The sequence below is a fragment of the Entelurus aequoreus genome, linkage group LG03 (assembly GCF_033978785.1).
Source record: "Entelurus aequoreus isolate RoL-2023_Sb linkage group LG03, RoL_Eaeq_v1.1, whole genome shotgun sequence".
In the NCBI taxonomy this organism is placed as follows: Eukaryota; Metazoa; Chordata; class Actinopteri; order Syngnathiformes; family Syngnathidae; genus Entelurus; species Entelurus aequoreus.
Genome location: NC_084733.1, coordinates 58,960,144 through 58,980,918, shown reverse-complemented (window position 1 = coordinate 58,980,918; position 20,775 = coordinate 58,960,144).

Here is a 20,775-nt window from a genome sequence, read left to right as displayed (position 1 = left end):
ATTTGCAGCCTTCTGAGGTAAATATCAACATTAACTTTTTCCACAGGCTAATAAATTTGAAAATAAAATAACAATGAATAAAACAACCATTCAGGACTTTAAACTGCTCAGTTTGCAACACACTGATCTAATTTGATGTGCCCAAGCCAGATACCTGGCATCTTTTTTTAGATGCTAGTTCTTTAATGTCGGGGCTCAGGCTTTGAGCTGAGGCAACTTTCATTATCGAACAAGGTGTTCAACAGTCATATCTCGTACACCCAATTCAAACATCATTCAGACCCAGTCACAAGATATGTGCAGCTTCAGCACGCATACACAAATGAATGCAACGCATACTTCATCAACAGCGATACAGGTTACACTGAGGGTGGAAGTATAAAAAACTTTAACACTGTTAGAAATATACGCCACACTGTGAACCCACACCAAACAAAAATAAAAAACACTTTTCGGGAGAACATCCGCACCGTAACACAACATAAACACAAAAGAACAAATACCCAGAATCTTTTGCAGCACTAACTCTTTCGGGACGCTACAAAATACACCCCCGCTACCACCAAACCCCCCCCCACGGGCCAGAGTTTGACACCCATGACCTTCACTGTAAAAAATTACTGTAAAAATAAAAAATAAAATTACAGTTATATACTCCATCCATCCATCCATTTTCTACCGCTTATTCCCTTCGGGGTCGCGGGGGCCGCTGGAGCCTATCTCAGCTACAATCGGGCGGAAGGCGGGGTACACCCTGGACAAGTCGCCACCTCATCGCAGGGCCAACACAGATAGACAGACAACATTCACACTCACATTCACACACTAGGGCCAATTTAGTGTTGCCAATCAACCTATCATGTTCTTCTTAAATGCAGTTAAGTACTGTAAATTTTGTTGCATTTTTCAAAAAATATCGACCAGCAGTAAGTTACTGTAAAACCTACAGTGTAATTCAGTATTTTTCAGACTTGTTTCTTGGGTCCGCCCACAATTCGTCCAACCGAGCTTCATTTCACCTGGCCGACCCTGCTAAATCCATCCTACTGCATCGTGTGTTTTTGATAACAAGGTAAGAGTCACTTGTACCTTGATGTGTCATTTTCTGTTTGAATTACTTTATATATATATTTATAAAGTCCGAAATGACATAGCGTCACAGTCAGCATCACAGACACTATCGTTGACCACGCGCATGTACCGCCGCATGCTAGCTAGCTAAGTTTTCTTCTTTTTTGTCATAGTCATCATAAAAGATGATAACTTGCAACATATGTGCTACGACTTGCAGCAATGTATTTGCGTATGTTAGACACATGCGAAGTCATAGTTGTATGCCTAATGCATCGTTTAAGTGTGCTTTCCCTAAATGCACAAGAGTTTTTTCCAACTTCTCAGCCTTCAAAACTCACAGCCGTCGTCATAAATATGGCAAGAGTAGGACTGATATGTATAGCGCAGAAGGTTTACCTTGTAATATTGTCTCATGTAGCGCGAAGTGCGATGATATACGGGCCTTTCTCCTGCATTTGAAAAGTCATATTACCGAAGGTAGGACAGTTACGTGCCCCTTCAGTCAATGTGAAAAAAGATTTACAGTTAAGTCTACTTTCACATCGCACGTGTCAAGGAAGCACTACGGCTACACTGAACGAAGTTTGACTTGATCAACAGCAAATCCAAGCAGCTCTTGTGTTATTAACACTGATGATGACTATTGTGATATGCAACTTGAGGATTCAGGATATTCCTGTTATGAAGACATGGAGGTCTACTTGCATTAAAAAAATGTTTACATCACTGAAAAAAGGTTGAGAACCACTGTCTTAGGACAGTGGTTCTCAACCTTTTTTCAGTGATGTACCCCTGTGAACATTTTTTAAATTCAAGTACCCCCTAATCAGAGCAAAGCATTTTTGGTTGAAAAAAAGAGATAAAGAAGTAAAATACAGCACTATGTCATCAGTCTCTGATTTATTAAATTGTATAACAGTGCAAAATATTGCTCATTTGTTGTGGTCTTTCTTGAACTATTTGGAAAAAAAGATATAAAAATAACTAAAAACTTGTTGAAAAATAACCAAGTGATTCAATTATAAATACAGATTTTTACACATAGAAGTAATCAACTTAAAGTGCCCTCTTTGGGGATTGCAATAGAGATCCATCTGGATTCATGAACTTCATTCTCAACATTTCTTCACAAAAAAAGAAATCTTTAACATCAATATTTATGGAACATGTCCACTACGCTTTAACCAAGCCTCCATTGTTTTCTACATGGATAGTTGATTGACAGTTGGTGCCGTGTGGCACCGCCAGGTAGGGTCAAACCATCATGGCATGGGGGAAACTCTGGCTTTATGGTAATGAATGGAATAGCCTACTTGATTAGTTGTTCAGTTTATGAACTTACATTCATATTTTGTCGAAGTATTATTCAATAAATATATTTATAAAGGATTTTTGAATTGTTGCTATTTTTAGAATATTTAAAAAAAATCTCACGTACCCCTTGGCATACCTTCAAGTACCCCCAGGAGTACGCGTACCCCCATTTGAGAACCACTGCCTTAGGAGACTAGATGTAAACAGAGGAAAGAGAGAGCGAGTGAGGTGGCCATTCCAAATACTTTTAAAATGCTACCCATATTGGATACTGTTTAGGAACATAAACTGCATTTCTTGACTGTACCAGTTGCTGGTGACAAAGTCACAATAAAACGTTGGATGATCAGCATGGAAGGTGATGTCATCTGCAAAGGCGTCCAACCTAGCTTAATCTCAGGGCTTGCTGCCCTTCTTGCCACCTACTATGTGTTCAACTTGGAATACCAAGAGGAAGGTCCTCGGACATTGGAATTTGTTCAAAGGTAAATCCTCTTGATACTGTTAAAATACTGTTAGGATATTTTATTTTATATTTCTCACCTCTGTTCAGGAATTTGACTTGTCATTTCCCCAATTTGGTGCCTTAAATCAATGACTCTTCTGTTCCTTTGTGGACCTTCTTATTAGGGACCGAAGCACCAGTTTGACTCTAGGATACAGAGAAGGTAGGTAATGTGCAGGTAAAGATATGTTGACTGGGTCAAAGAAGGAAGCACCTGTTTGACCCCAGGATGCAGAAAAAGTAGATAATTTGCAGGTAAAGACATGTTGACTGGATGATGGCAGGAAGCACCAGCTTGACCCGAGAATGCAGAGCAAGTAGGTAATGTGCGGGTGAAGATATGTTGAATGGGTAAAGGCAGGAAGCACCAGTGTGACCCCACTATGCAGACAAGGTAGGTAATGTGCGGGTGAAGGTATGTTGAATGGGTGAAAGAAGGAAGCGCAGGTGTGGTCGAGGCCATGCAGACAAGGTAGGTATGTGCAGGTGAAGATATGTTGTATGGTGAAAGAAAGAAGCACCAGTGTGACCCAAGGATACAGAGAAGGTAGGTAATGTGCAGGTAAAGATATGTTGAATGAGTAAAGGCAGGAAACACCAGCTTGACTCCAGGATATAGAGAAGGTAGGTAATGTGCAGGTAAAGATATGTTGAATGGGTAAAGGTAGAAAGCACCAGCGTGACCACACTATGCAGAGAAGGTAGGTAATGTGCAGGTAAAGATATGTTGAATGGGTAAAGGCAAGAAGAACCAGTGTGACCCCAGGATGCAGAGAAGATACTGTAAAGCTCAGTCTATAGTGCTTACAATTATTTTACTGTAATTAACTGTTAATGGATATTACAGTAGATACACTAAAATAACAGTGTAATGCCGCTAAACAGATGACAGTATTATGCTGTGAAGCGTATATTTGATACAGCACAGTACTGTGATACTTTTTACAGTAATAAACTGTAGTGATAAATCACAGTATGTGTGCTGTAGAAAAACAGTTTTATACTGGAACCATTAGCTGCCAGTAGGTTACTGTAATTAAACGGTGAAAATTCTTCGGACTTGGAGGTGCTGATTCTCATCCCAGTCGCTTCACACTCGGCTGCGAACCAATCCAATGAGAGCTGAAGATCCTGGCCAGTTAAAGCCATAAGGACCACATCATCTGCAAAAAGGAGAGACCTAATCCTGCAGCCACCAAACCGGATCCCCTCAACGCCATGACTGCGCCTAGAAATTCTGTCCATAAAATTTATGAACACATTTGGTGACTAAGGGCAGCCAACACGAGGGTTGGACTCCGGTCCAACCCTCACTGGAAAGGGGTCCGACTTACTGCTGGCAATGCGGACCAAGCTCTGACACTGATCATACAGGGAGCGACCCGCCACAATCAGACATGCCGATACCCCATACTCTCTGAGCACTCCCCACAGGACTTCCCGGGGTGGCCACGGTCGAATGTCTTCTCCAAGTCCACAAAGCACATGTAGACTGGTTGGACAAACTCCCATGCACACTCAAGGACCCTGCCGAGAGTATAGAGCTGGTCTACCGTTCCACGACCAGGACGAAAACCACACTGTTCGTCCTGGATCCGAGGTTCCTCCTCTCCAGTACACATGAATAGACCTTACCGGGAAGGCTGAGGAGTGTGATCTACGATAGTTGGAACACACCCTCCGGTTCCCCTTCTTAAAGAGAGGAACCACCACCCCGGTCTGCCAATCCAGAAGTACCGCCCCTGATGTCCACGCGATGTTGCAGAGTCTTGTCAACTAAAACAGCCCCACAGCATCCAGAGCCTTAAGGAACTCCGGATGGAGCTTTTAAAACTACCTATGCAACCTCAGCCCCAGAAATAGGAGAGCCCACCACAGATTCCCCAGGCACTGCTTGGCCTGTCGGTATGCCCGCTGCCTCTGGAGTCCCATGAGCCAAAAGGACCAGATAAGCTCTTTCTTCAGCTTGACGGCATCCCGCACTGCTGGTGGCCACCAGCGGGTTCTAGGATTACCGCCACGACAGGCACCAAACACCTTGCGGCCACAGCTCCAATCAGCTGGCTTGACAAGAGAGGCACGGAACATGATCCATTCAGACTCAATGTCCAGCACCTCCTTTGTGACATGTTCAAAGTTCCTCCGGAGGTGGAAAAAGAAACTCTCTCTGACAGGAGACTCTGCTAGGCATTCCCAAAAGACTCTCACAATGCGTTTGGGCCTGCCAGGTCTGTCCGGGATCCTACCCCACCATCGGAGCCAGCTCACCAGGTGGTGATCGGTAGAAAGCTCGCCCCTCTCTTCACCCGAGTGTCCAAAACATGAGGCCGCAAATCCCATGACACAACTACAAAGTCAATAATGGAACTGCGGCCGAGGGTGTCCTGGTGCCAAGTGCACATATGGACACCCTTATGTTTGAACATTGTGTTTGTTATGGACAATCCGTGACGAGCACAAAAGTCCAATAACAAAGCACCACTTGGGTTCAGATCCGGGTGGCCATTTTTCCCAATCACGACTCTCCAGGTTTCAAAGTCGTTGCCAACATGAGCGTTGAAGACCCCCAGCAGAACAAGGGAATCACCCGAGGAGCACTCTCAAGGGAATCCAAAAAGAGTGGGTACTCTGAGCTGCTGTTTGGTGCGTAAACACCAACAACAGTCAGGACCCGTCACCCAACCCGAAAGCGGAGGGAAGCTACCATCTCGTCTTCTGGGTTAAGTCCAACGTGCAGGCTTTGAGCCGGGGGGGCAACAAGAATTGCCAACCCAGCCTCTCATTACTTGCAACGCCAGAGTGGAAGAGAGTCCAACCCCTCTTGAGAGAACAGGTTCCAGAGCCCTTGCTGTGCGTCGAAGTGAGTCCAGCTTTATCTAGCCGGGAACTTCTCCACCTCGCGAGGTGACGTTCCACGTCCCAAGAGCGAGCTTATGTAGCCGATAATCGGACCGCCAAGTGCCCTGCCTTCGGCTTCCGCCCAGCTAACACTGCACCCGACCTCTATGACCCAGCCCATGAGTGGTGAGCCTATTGCAGGGGGGACCCACGTTGCCTCTTCGAGCTGGGCCCCATGGGCACCAGTCGCTCGCCATCGTGCCCCCCCTCTGGGCCTGGCTCCACAGGGGAGTCACGGTGACCCGCGTCCGGGCGAGAAAATATCTAGGTCCTCGATTTGTACTTTTCATAAGGTCTTTGAGCTGCTCTTTGTCTGATTCCTCACCTAGGACCTGTTTGTCTTGGGGGACCCTACCAGGGGGCATATAAGCCCCCGGACAACATAGCTCCTAGGATCAGTGGGACACGCAAACCACAAAGGTGGCGGCTCAGAAAGCAGGTTATATAAACATAACTCCAAACCAAACATGCAAGATGTCTAAACATGCCTGTAATATTGTATCAATGTGAGTTTTACTAGAATCGGTTGTTTTTTTAAGGCTTGCAAACACAAAAAGTTTTTTTTACTCAATATGACAGTAAGTTCTTAAAATGCTGAGATAATGTGAAAAAAACAATACAAATGTATTCCAACATGATTCCTAAACCAAACATGCAAAATGTCTAAAAATGCCTGTAATATTGAATCCATGTGAGTTTTACTAGAATCATTTGTTTTTGTAAGGTTTGCAAATACAAAACTTGAGTTTTATGACAGACACAAGTTAGTTTTTTTACTCAATATAACAGTATAGATGTCATACTATATATTAAAGTTATATGAAAATAACTCCAAAACCAAACGTGCATTATGTCCAAAATTGCCTGTATTATTGTATAGATGTGAGTTTTACTAGAATCAGGTTTGCAAATACAAAAATTGGGTTTTATGACAGTATACTGTCACACTCAATATGACAGTATAACTGTCATACTAAATCCATCCATTTTCTTCCGCTTATCCGAGGTCGGGTTGCGGGGGCAGCAGCCTAAGCAGAGAGCCCAGACTTCCCTCTCCCCAGCCACTTCGTCCAGCTCTTCTCGGGGGATCCTGAGCAGATGCCCGAACCACCTCATCTGGCTCCTCTCAATGTGGAGGAGCAGCGGCTTTACACTGAGTTCCTCCCAGATGACAGAGCTTCTCACCCTATCTCTAAGGGAGAGACCCACCACCCGGCGGAGGAAACTCATTTCGGCCGCTTGTACCCGTGACCTTGTCCTTTCGGTCATAACCCAAAGCTCATGACCATAGGTGAGGATGGGAACGTTGATCGACCGGTAAATTGAAAGCTTTTCCTTCTGGCTCAGCTCCTTCTTCACCACAACGGATCGATATAGCGTCCTCATTACTGAAGACGCCGCACCGATCCGCCTGTAGATCTCACAATCCACTCTATCCTCACTCGTGAACAAGACTCCTAGGTACTTGAACTCCTTCCTTTCGGGCAAGATCTCTTTCCCAACCTCGAGATGGCACTCCACCCTTTCCCGGGCGAGAACCATGGACTCGGACTTGGAGGTGCTGATTCTCATCCCAGTCGCTTCACTGCGAACCGATCCAATGAAAGCTGAAGATCTTGGCCAGTTGAAGCCATCAGGACCACATCATCTGCAAAAAACAGAGACCTAATCCTGCAGCCACCAAACCAGGCGCAGTCATGGCGTTGAGGGGATCCTCAAAGCCATGACTGCGCCTAGATATTCTGTCCATTAAAGTTATGAACAGAATCGGTGACAAAGGGCAGCCTTGGCGGAGTCCAACCCTCACTGGAAAGGGGTCCGACATACTGCCGGCAATGCGGACCAAGCTCTGACACTGATCATACAGGGAGACACCCGCCACAATCAGACATGCCGATACTCCATACTCTCTGAGCACTCCCCACAAGATTTACCGGGGGGCAAGGTCGAATGTCTTCTCCAAGTCCACAAAACTTATGTAGACTGGTTGGGCAAACTCCCATGCACACTCAAGGACCCTGCCGAGAGTATAGAGCTGGTCTACCGTTCCACGACCAGGACGAAAACCACACTGTTCGTCCTGGATCCGAGGTTCCTCCTCTCCATTACACATGAATAGACCTTACCGGGAAGGCTGAGGAGTGTGATCTACGATATTTGGAACACACCCTCCGGTTCCCCTTCTTAAAGAGAGGAACCACCACCCCGGTCTGCCAATCCAGAGGTACCGCCCCCGATGTAGACGCAATGTTGCAGAGTCTTGTCAACCAAGACTGCCCCACAGCATCCAGAGCCTTAAGGAACTCCGGACGGAGCTCATATCCCCGGGGCCTTGCCACCGAGGAGCTTTTTAACTACCTTGGCAACCTCAGCCCCAGAAATAGGAGAGCCCACCACAGACTTCCCAGGCACTGTTTCCTCATAGGAAGACGTGTTGGTGGGACTGAGGAGGTCTCGCTTGGCCTGTCGGTATGCTCACTGCCTCTGGAGTCCCATGAGCCAAAAGGACCCGGTGGCTCTTTCTTCAGCTTGACAGCATCCCTCACTGCTGGTGGATTACCGCCACGACAGGCACCAAACACCTTGCGGCCACAGCTTCAATCAGCTGGCTCAACAAGAGAGGAACGGTCCAGAACATGGTCCACTCAGACTCAATGTCCAGCACCTCCCTCGTGACATGTTCAAAGTTCTTCCGGACATGTTCAAAGTTCTTCAGGAGACTCTGCTAGGTGTTCCCAGCAGACCCTTACAATACGTTTGGGCCTGCCAGGTCTGACCGGCATCCTCCCCTACCATCGGAGCCAGCTCACCACCAGGTGTTGGTTGGTGGAAAGCTCTGCCCCTCTCTTCACCGAGTGTCCAAAACATGAGGCCGCAAATCCCATGACACAACTACAAAGTCAATCATGCGGCCGAGGGTGTCCTTGTGCCAAGTGCACATATGGACACCCTTATGTTTGAACATTGTGTTTGTTATGGACAATCAGTGACAAGCACAAAAGTCCAATAACAAAGCACCACTTGGGTTCAGATCCGGGTGGCCATTTTTCCCAATCACGACTCTCCAGGTTTCACTGTCGTTGCCAACATAGCGTTGAAGTCCACCAGCAGAACAAGGGAATCACCCGAGGGAGCACTCTCCAGTACTCCCTCAAGGGAATCCAAAAAGAGTTGGTACTCTGAGCTGCTGTTTGGTGTGTAAACACAAACAACAATCAGGACTCGTCACCCAACCCGAAGGCTGAAGGAAGCTACCATCTCGTCTATTGGGTTTAAAGTCCAACGTGTAGGCTTTGAGCCGGGGGGCAACAAGAATTGCCACCCCAGCCTCTCATTAGATGCAACGCCAGTGTGGAATCTCTTCCACTCTGGCGTTGCAAGTAATGAAAGTTCAGCTCAGTCCAGCCCCTCTGAGAGAACAGGTTCCAGAGCCCTTGCTGTGAGTCCAACTATATCTAGCCGGGAACGTCTCCACCTCATGCACCAGCTCAGGCTCCTTCCCTCCCAGCGAGGTGACGTTCCATGTCCCAAGAGCGAGCTTATGTAGCCGATAATCGGACCACCAAGTGCCCTGCCTTCGGCTGCCGCCCAGCTCACACTGCACCCTCTATGACCCAGCCCATGAGTGGTGAGCCCTGGAGGGGGGATCCACGTTGCCTCTTCGAGCTGAGCACGGCTGGGCCCCATGGGGACTGGCCCGTCAATCGCCATCGTGCCACACCTCTGGGCCTGGCTCCACAGGGGAGCCACGGTGACCTGCGTCCGGGCGAGAAAAAATCTAGGTCCTCAATTGTACTTTTAATAAAGGTCTTTGAGCTGCTCTTTGTCTGATCCCTCACCTAGGACCTGTTTGTCCTGGATCAGTGGGACACGCAAACCACAAAGGTGGCGGCTCAGAAAGCAGGTTATATAAATATAACTCCAAAACCAAACATGCAATATGTCTAAACATGCCTGTAATATTGTATCAATGTGACTTTTCCTAGAATCGGTTGTTTTTGTAAGGTTTGCAAATACAAAAAATAGGTTTTACTCACAATGACAAAATCACACTCAATATGACAGTTATTTAAACATAAGTCATAAACCACACAAAAAAATGGCTAATAATGCCTGAAATAATGAATCATTGGGAGTTTTACTGAGTTTTATATTTTGCAAACACAAAAAATAGTTTTTTACTTGACTGTAATGTTCTTAGAACCCTGAGATAATGGGAAAAAAGCAATAAAAATGTATTTAAACCTAACTCCTAAACAACACATGCAAAATGGCTAATAATGCCTAGGGAGACATGTAACGTTGTTAGTTTAAAAAAATGATCTTTTGTAAAGATATCAAAGACACAAGCTAGTTTTTTTTATTCAATATGACAGTATAACAGTCATACTAAATATGAAAGTTATATAAACATAACTCCAAAACCAAACATGTGTCATGTCTAAAAATGCCTGTAATAATGTATTTATGTGAGTTTGTAAGGTTTGCAAAAACAAAAAGTAGTTTTTTACTCAATATGAAAGTAATGTTCTTAGAATCCTGAGATAATGCGAAAAAAGCAATACAAATGTTTTGAAACACAAATTTTAAACAAAACATGTAAAATGTCTAAAAAATCCTGTAATATTGGATCTATATAAGTTTTACTAGAATCAATTGTTTTTATAAGGTTTGCAAATACAAAAATTAGGTTTTACACATAATGACATTAAAACTGTAACACTCAATATGACAATTATTTATTTATAACTCCTAACCACACATGAAACATGTCTAATAATGCGTGAAAAAATTTATCTTTGTGAGTGTTACTAGAAACATTTTCTTTTGTAAGGTTTGCAAAGACAGGTTAGTTTTTTTTACTCAATATGACAGTATAACTGCCACACTCAATATGACAGTTATTTAAACATAACTCTTAAACTAAACATGAAAAATGATTAACAATGCCTGAAATAATGCATTCTTGTAAGTTTTACTCGAAGCATATGCTTTTTTAAGGCTTGCAAACACAAAAATTATTTCTTTACTCAATATGACAGTAATGTTCTAAAATTCTGAGAAAATACGAACAAATTAAAAAAAATGATTCCAACATAATTCCTAAACCAAATATACAAAATGTCTAAAAATGTCTGTAATATTGAATCCATGTGAGTTTTACTAGATTTAAATGATTTTGTAAGGTTTGCAAATACATAAATTAGGTTTTACTTACTATGTCATAACTGACAGAATATGACAGTTATTTAACCATAACTCAAACCACACATGAAAAATGGCTAATAATGCCTGAAATAATGCATCCTTGGCCGTTTTACTCGAAACACATGCTTTTTTAAATCTTGCAAACACAAAAAGTAGTTTTTTTTACTCAATAGACTGTAATGTTCTTAAAATCCTGAGATAATGCGAAAAAAGCAATAAAAATGTATTTAAACATTACTCCTAAACAACATATGCAAAATGGCTAATAATGCCTGGAAACATGTATCTTTGTTAGTTTTACTGGAAAAATGATCTTTTGTAAAGTTTGCAAAGACACGAGCCAGTTTTTTTTTTATTCAATATGACAGTATAACAGTCATATTAAATATGAAAGTTATATAAACATAACTCCAAAACCAAACATGTGTCATGTCTAAAAATGTCTGTAATAATGTATTTATGTGAGTTTGTAAGGTTTGCAAAAACAAAAAGTAGTTTTTTACTCAATATGAAAGTAATGATCTTAGAATCCTGAGATAATGCGAAAAAAGCAATAAAAATGTATTTAAACATAATTCCTAAACAACCCATGCAAAATGGGTAATAATGCCTGGAGACATGTATCTTTGTTAGTTTTACTAGTAAAATGATCTTTTGTAAAGTTTGCAAAGACACAAACTAGTTTTTTTTTTATTCAATATGACAGTATAACAGTCATACTAAATATGAAAGTTATATGAACATAACTCCAAAACCAAACGTGTGTCATGTCTAAAATTGCTTATAATAATGTATTCATGTGGGTTTGTAAGGTTTGCAAAAACAAAAAGTAGTTTTTTACTCAATATGAAAGTAATGATCTTAGAATCCTGAGATAATGCGAAAAAAGCAATAAAAATGTCTTTAAACATAATTCCTAAACAACCCATGCAAATTGGTTAATAATGCCTGGAGACATGTATCTTTGTTAGTTTTACTAGAAAAATGATCTTTTGTAAAGTTTGCAAAGACACAAGCTAGTTTTTTTTTATTCAATATGACAGTATAACAGCCATACTAAATATGAAAGTTATATAAACATAACTCCAGAACCAAACGTGTGTCATGTCTAAAATTGCCTATAATAATGTATTTATGTGAGTTTGTAAGGTTTGCAAAAACAAAAAGTAGTTTTTTCCTCAATATGAAAGTAGGGATTTTAGAATCCTGAGATAATGCGAAAAAAGCAATAAAAATGTCTTTAAACATAATTCCTAAACAACCCATGCAAAATGGGTAATAATGCCTGGAGACATGTATCTTTGTTAGTTTTACTAGAAAAATTATCTTTTGTAAAGTTTGCAAAGACACAAGCTAGTTTTTTTTTATTCAATATGACTGTATAACAGTCATACTAAATATAAAAGTTATATAAACATAACTCCAAAACCAAACATGTGTCATGTCTAAAAATGTCTGTAATAATGTATTTATGTGAGTTTGTAAGGTTTGCAAAAACAAAAAGTAGTTTTTTACTCAATATGAAAGTAATGATCTTAGAATCCTGAGATAATGCGAAAAAAGCAATAAAAATGTCTTTAAACATAATTCCTAAACAACCCATGCAAAATGGGTAATAATGCCTGGACACATGTATCTTTGTTAGTTTTACTAGAAAAATGATCTTTTGTAATGTTTGCAAAGACACAAGCTAGTTTTTTTTAATTCAATATGACAGTATAACAATCATACTAAATATGAAAGTTATATAAACATAACTCCAAAACCAAACATGTGTCATGTCTAAAAATGCCTGTAATAATGTATTTATGTGAGTTTGTAAGGTTTGCAAAAACAAAAAGTAGTTTTTTTACTCAATATGAAAGTAATGATCTTAGAATCCTGAGATAATGCGAAAAAAGCAATAAAAATGTATTCAAACATAATTCCTAAACAACCCATGCAAAATGGGTAATAATGCCTGGAGACATGTATCTTTGTTAGTTTTACTAGAAAAATGATATTTTGTAAAGTTTGCAAAGACACAAGCTAGTTTTTTTAATTCAATATGACAGTATAACAGTCATATTAAATATAAAAGTTATATAAACATAACTCCAAAACCAAACATGTGTCATGTCTAAAAATGCCTGTAATAATGTATTTATGTGAGTTTGTAAGGTTTGCAAAAACAAAGAGTAGTTTTTTACTCAATATGAAAGTAATGATCTTAGAATCCTGAGATAATGCGAAAAAAGCAATAAAAATGTCTTTAAACATAATTCCTAAACAACCCATGCAAAATGGGTAATAATACCTGGAGACATGTATCTTTGTTAGTTTTACTAGAAAAATGATCTTTTGTAATGTTTGCAAAGACACAAGCTAGTTTTTTTTAATTCAATATGACAGTATAACAATCATACTAAATATGAAAGTTATATAAACATAACTCCAAAACCAAACATGTGTCATGTCTAAAAATGCCTGTAATAATGTATTTATGTGAGTTTGTAAGGTTTGCAAAAACAAAAAGTAGTTTTTTACTCAATATGAAAGTAATGATCTTAGAATCCTGAGATAATGCGAAAAAAGCAATAAAAATGTATTTAAACATAATTCCTAAACAACCCATGCAAAATGGGTAATAATATCTGGACACATGTATCTTTGTTAGTTTTACTAGAAAAATGATGTTTTGTAAAGTTTCCAAAGACACAAGCTAGTTTTTTTAAATTAAATATGACAGTATAACAGTCCTACTAAATATGAAAGTTATCAAAACATAACTCCAAAACCAAACATGTGTTATGTCTAAAAATGCCTGTAATAATGTATTTATGTGAGTTTGTAAGGTTTGCAAAAACAAAAAGTAGTTTTTTTACTCAATATGAAAGTAATGATCTTAGAATCCTGAGATAATGCGAAAAAAGCAATAAAAATGTATTCAAACATAATTCCTAAACAACCCATGCAAAATGGGTAATAATGCCTGGAGACATGTATCTTTGTTAGTTTTACTAGAAAAATGATATTTTGTAAAGTTTGCAAAGACACAAGCTAGTTTTTTTAATTCAATATGACAGTATAACAGTCATATTAAATATAAAAGTTATATAAACATAACTCCAAAACCAAACATGTGTCATGTCTAAAAATGCCTGTAATAATGTATTTATGTGAGTTTGTAAGGTTTGCAAAAACAAAGAGTAGTTTTTTACTCAATATGAAAGTAATGATCTTAGAATCCTGAGATAATGCGAAAAAAGCAATAAAAATGTCTTTAAACATAATTCCTAAACAACCCATGCAAAATGGGTAATAATGCCTGGAGACATGTATCTTTGTTAGTTTTACTAGAAAAATGATCTTTTATAAAGTTTGCTAAGACACAAGCTAGTTTTTTTTATTCAATATGACAGTATAACAGTCATACTAAATATAAAAGTTATATAAACATAACTCCCAAAACCAAATATGTGTCATGTCTAAAAATGTCTGTAATAATGTATTTATGTGAGTTTGTAAGGTTTGCAAAAACAAAAAGTAGTGTTTTACTCAATATAAAAGTAATGATCTTAGAATCCTGAGATAATGCGAAAAAAGCAATACAAATGTATTCAAACACAATTTTTAAACCAAACATGTGAATTGTCTAAAAATGCCGGTAATATTGAATTTATGTAAGTTTTACTAGAATCAATTTTTTTTGTAAGGTTTGCAAATACAAAAATTAGGTTTTACACATAATGACATTATAACTTTAACTCTCAATATGAAAGTTATTTAATTATAACTCCTAAATACACATGAAACATGTCTAATAGCGTGAAAAAAATTATCTTTGTGAGTGTTGCTAGAAACATTTTCTTTTGTAAGGTTTGCAAAGACACAAGTTAGATTTTTTTAACTCAATATGACAGTATAACGCCACACTCAATATGACAGTTATTTAAACATAACTCCTAAACCATACCTGAAAAATGGCTAATAATGCCTGAAATAATGCATCTTTGGGAGTTTTACTGGAAACATATGCTTTTTTTAAGGCTTGCAAACACAAAAATTATTTGTATTGTATTATGTATTACAACATAATTCCTAAACCAAACATGCAAAATGTCTGAAAATGCCTGTAATATTGAATCCATGTGAGTTTTATTTGAATCAGTTGTATGGTTTGCTAATACAAAAATTGGGTTTTATGACAAACACAAGTTAGTTTTTTTACTCAATATAACAGTTTAGCTGTCATACTATATATGAAAGTTATATAAACATAACTCCAAAACCAAACCATTATGTCCAAAACTGCCTGTAATATTGTATATATGTGAGTTTTACTAGAATCAGGGTTGCAAATACAAAAATTGGGTTTTATGACAGTATACTGTCACACTCAATATGACAGTTATTTAAACATAACTCAAACAACACATGCAAAATAGCTAATAATGCCTGGAGCATGTATCTTAGTTAGTTTTACTAGAAAAATTGTATTTTGTAAGGTTTGCAAAGACACAAGTTAGTTGTTGTTTTTATTCAATATGACAGTATAACTGTCATACTAAATATGAAAGTTATATAAACATAACTCTAAAACCAAACATGCATTGTGTCTAAAAATGCCTGTAATATTGTATCTGTGTGAGTTTAACTAGATTTAGTTGTTTTTGTAAGGTTTGCAAATACAAAATAAGGGTTTTACTCACTATGACAGTTTACTGTCACACTCAATCTGACAGTTATTTATTTAAACATAACTCCTAAACCACACATGCAAAATGGCTAATAATGCCTGGAGATATGTATCTTTGTGAGTTTTACTAGAAACATTATATTGTGTAAGGTTTAGTTAGTTTTTGTACTCAATCTGACAGTATAACTGTCATTCTAAATCCATCCATTTTCTTCCGCTTATCCGAGGTCGGGTTGCGGGGGCAGCAGCCTGAGCAGAAAATCCCAGACTTCCCTCTCCCCAGCCACTTCGTCCAGCTCTTCCGAGGCGTTCCCAGGCCAGCCGGGGACATAGTCTTTCCAATGTGTCCTAGGTCTTCCCCGTGGCCTCCTGCCACACCTCCCTAGAGGCGTTCGGGTGGCATCCTGAGCAGATGCCCGAACCACCTCATGGCTCCTCTCAATGTGGAGGAGCAGCGGCTTTACTTTGAGTTCCTCCCGGATGACAGAGCTTCTCACCCTGTCTCTAAGGTAGAGACCCACCACCCGGCAGAGGAAACGCATTTCGGCCGCTTGTCCTTTCGGTCATAACCCAAAGCTGGGAACGTAGATCGACGGTAAATTGAGAGCTTTTCCTTCTGGCTCAGCTCCTTCTTCACCACAACGGATCGATATAGCGTCCTCAATACTGAAGACGCCGCACCAAACCGCCTGTGGATCTCTCGATCCACTCTATCCTCACTCGTGAACAAGACTCCTAGGTACTTGAACTCCTCCACTTGGGGCAAGATCTCCTCCCCAACCTGGAGATGGCACTCGACCCTTTCCTGCGCGAGAACCATGGACTTGGACTTGGAGATGCTGATTCTCATCCCAGTCACTTCACACTCAAGGACCCTGCCGAGAGTATAGACCTGGTCTACCGTTCCACGACCAGGACGAAAACCACACTGTTCGTCCTGGATCCGAGTTTCCTCCTCTCCAGTACACATGAATAGACCTTACCGGGAAGGCTGAGGAGTGTGTTTCACGATAGTTGGAACACACCCTCCGGTTCCCCTTCTTAAAGAGAGGAACCACCACCCCGGTGTGCCAATCCAGAGGTACCACCCCCAATGTTCACGCGATGTTGCAGAGTCTTGTCAACCAAGACAGCCCCACAGTATCCAGAGCCTTAAGGAACTCATCCACCACCGGGGCCTTGCCACAGAGGAGCTATTTAACTACCTAGGCAACCTAAGCCCCAGAAATAGGAGAGTCCACCACAGATTCCCCAGGCACTGCTTGGCCTGTCGGTATGCCCGCTGCCTCTGGAGTCCCATGAGCCAAAAGGACCCGATAGGCTCTTTCTTCAGCTTGACGGCATCCCTCCCTGCTGGGGGCCACCAGCGAGTTCTAGGATTACCGCCACGACAGGCACCAAACACCTTGCGGCCACAGCTCCAATCAGCAGGCTCGACAAGAGAGGCACGGAACATGGTCCACTCAGACTCAATGTCCAGCACCTCCCTCGTGACATGTTTAAAGTTCTTCCTTATGTTTGAACATAGTGTTTGTTATGGACAATCCGTGACGAGCACAAAAGTCCAATAACAAAGCACCACTTGGGTTCAGATCCGGGTGGCCATTTTTCCCAATCACGACTCTCCAGGTTTCACTGTCCTTGCCAACATGAGCATTGAAGTCCCCCAACAGAACAAGGGAATCACCCGAGGGAGCACTCTCCAGTACTCCCTCAAGGGAATCCAAAAAGAGTGGGTACTCTGAGCTGCTGTTTGGTGCGTAAACACAAACAACAGTCAGGACCCGTCACCCAACCCGAAGGCGGAGGGAAGCTACCATCTCGTCTACTGGGTTAAAGTCCAACGTGCAGGCTTTGAGCAACAACAATTGCCACCCCAGCCTCTCATTGCTTGCAACGCCAGAGTGGAAGAGAGTCCAGCCCCTCTTGAGAGAACAGGTTCCAGAGCCCTTGCTGTGCGTCGAAGTGAGTCCAACTATATCTAGCCGGAACTTCTTCACCTCGCGCACCAGCTCAGGCTCTTTCCCTCCCAGCGAGGTGACGTTCCACGTCCCAAGAGCGAGCTTATGTAGCCGATAATCGGACTGCCAAGTGCCCTGCCTTCGGATGCCGCCCAGTTCACAATGCATCCGACCTCTATGACCTCAATGGGCCCATGAGTGGTGAGCCCATTGGAGGGTTGACCCACGTTGCCTCTTCGAAATGAGCCCGGCAGGGCCCCATGGAGACAGGCCCGGCCACCAGTCGCTCGCCAGCGTGCCCCACCTCTGCGCCTGGCTCCACAGGGGAGCCACGGTGACCTGCGCCTGGGCGAGAAAAAATCTAGGTCCTCGATTTGTACTTTTCATAAAGGTCTTTGAGCTGCTCTTTGTCTGATCCCTCACCTAGGACCTTTTCTCAGGGGATCCCGAGGCGTTCCCAGGCCAGCCGGGAGACATAGTGTTCCCAATGTGTCCTGGGTCTTCCCCGTGGCCTCCAGGATGACAGAGATTCACCTTCACCAGGGGTGTCAAACTCAAATACAGAGTGGGCCAAAGTTTAAAACTGAACAAAGCCGCGGGCCAAGGTTGAACAAATTAACCTTTATTAGGGACCCAAACACGTTTTGCATTGAATATTGAACAAGCAAGGCTTATATAACTTTATAGTGACATGCAAAATGGAGTTTCAAATAATAATAATAATAATTAAAAAATATCAATTGCATATCAAATATAATTTAAATACAAATTGAATGCCTCTTTTCTATTTAAAGCCTTCTGAGGTAAATATCAACATTAACTTTATCCACAGGCTAATACATTTGAAAATAAAATAACAATGAATAAAACAACCATTCAGGACTTTAAACTGCTCAGTTTGCAACACACTGATCTAATTTGATGTGCCCAAGCCAGATACCTGGCATCTTTTTTTAGATGCTAGTTCTTTAATGTCGGGGCTCAGGCTTTGAGCTGAGGCAACTTTCATTATCGAACAAGATGTTCAACAGTCATATCTCGTACACCCAATTCTAACATCATTCAGACCCAGTCACAAGATATGTGCAGCTACAGCACGCATACACAAATGAATGCAATGCATACTTCATCAACAGCGATACAGGTTACACTGAGGGTGCCAGTATAAAAAACTTTAACACTGTTAGAAATATACGCCACACTGTGAACCCACACCAAACAAAAATAAAAAACACTTTTCGGGAGAACATCCGCACCGTAACACAACATAAACACAAAAGAACAAATACCCAGAATCTTTTGCAGCACTAACTCTTTCGGGACGCTACAAAATACACCCCCGCTACCACCAGACCCCCCCCCCCCACACACACCTTGTAGCGTCTCGGAAGATTTAGTGCTACAAAGTGTTCTGGGTATTTGTTGTGTTGTGTTTATGTTGTGTTACGGTGCGGATGTTCTCCCGAAATGTGTTTGTCATTCTTGTTTGGTGTGGATTCACAGTGTGGCGTATATTTCTAAAAGTGTTAAAGTTTTTTATTTGGCTACCGTCAGTGTAACCTGTATCGCTGTTGATGAAGTATGCGTTGCATTCAATTGTGTGTGGGTGCAGAAGCTGCACTGACATGAAACTGGGCTGGCACTCGTTTGACTAGCTGGAAAAAAAAAAAAAATTCGGGAGGAGTGCTGGAGTCACTCCCGGGAGGGTTGGCAAGTATTAGAAGTAGCGGTGAATGCGGTGTTACCGCGGCACTGCCGCAATGTATAATCGACGGTCCAGCTTGTTAATTTGATATTGCCACAAGGGCCAAGTCAAATTACACGTTGGGCCAAATTTGGCCCACGGGCCAGAGTTTGACACCCATGACCTTCACTGTAAAAAATTACTGTAAAAATAAAAAATAAAATTACAGTTATATACTCCATCCATCCATCCATTTTCTACCGCTTATTCCCTTCGGGGTCGCGGGGGGCGCTGGAGCCTATCTCAGCTACAATCAGGCGGAAGGCGGGGTACACCCTGGACAAGTCGCCACCTCATCGCAGGGCCAACACAGATAGACAGACAACATTCACACTCACATTCACACACTAGGGCCAATTTAGTGTTGCCAATCAACCTATCATGTTCTTCTTAAATGCAGTTAAGTACTGTAAATGTTGTTGCATTTTTCAAAAAATATCGACCAGCAGTAAGTTACTGTAAAACCTACAGTGTAATTCAGTATTTTTCAGACTTGTTTCTTGGGTCCGCCCACAATTCGTCCAACCGAGCTTCATTTCACCTGGCCGACCCTGCTAAATCCATCCTACTGCATCGTGTGTTTTTGATAACAAGGTAAGAGTCACTTGTACCTTGATGTGTCATTTTCTGTTTGAATTACTTTATATATATATTTATAAAGTCCAAAATGACATAGCGTCACAGTCAGCATCACAGACACTATCGTTGACCACGCGCATGTACCGCCGCATGCTAGCTAGCTAAGTTTTCTTCTTTTTTGTCATAGTCATCATAAAAGATGATAACTTGCAACATATGTGCTACGACTTGCAGCAATGTATTTGCGTATGTTAGACACATGCGAAGTCATAGTTGTATGCCTAATGCATCGTTTAAGTGTGCTTTCCCTAAATGCACAAGAGTTTTTTCCAACTTCTCAGCCTTCAAAACTCACAGCCGTCGTCATAAATATGGCAAGAGTAGGACTGATATGTATAGCGCAGAAGGTTTACCTTGTAATATTGTCTCATGTAGCGCGAAGTGCGATGATATACGGGCCTTTCTCCTGCATTTGAAAAGTCATATTACCGAAGGTAGGACAGTTACGTGCCCCTTCAGTCAATGTGAAAAAAGATTTACAGTTAAGTCTACTTTCACATCGCACGTGTCAAGGAAGCACTACGGCTACACTGAACGAAGTTTGACTTGATCAACAGCAAATCCAAGCAGCTCTTGTGTTATTAACACTGATGATGACTATTGTGATATGCAACTTGAGGATTCAGGATATTCCTGTTATGAAGACATGGAGGTCTACTTGCATTAAAAAAATGTTCACAGCACTGAAAAAAGGTTGAGAACCACTGCCTTAGGACAGTGGTTCTCAACCTTTTTTCAGTGATGTACCCCTGTG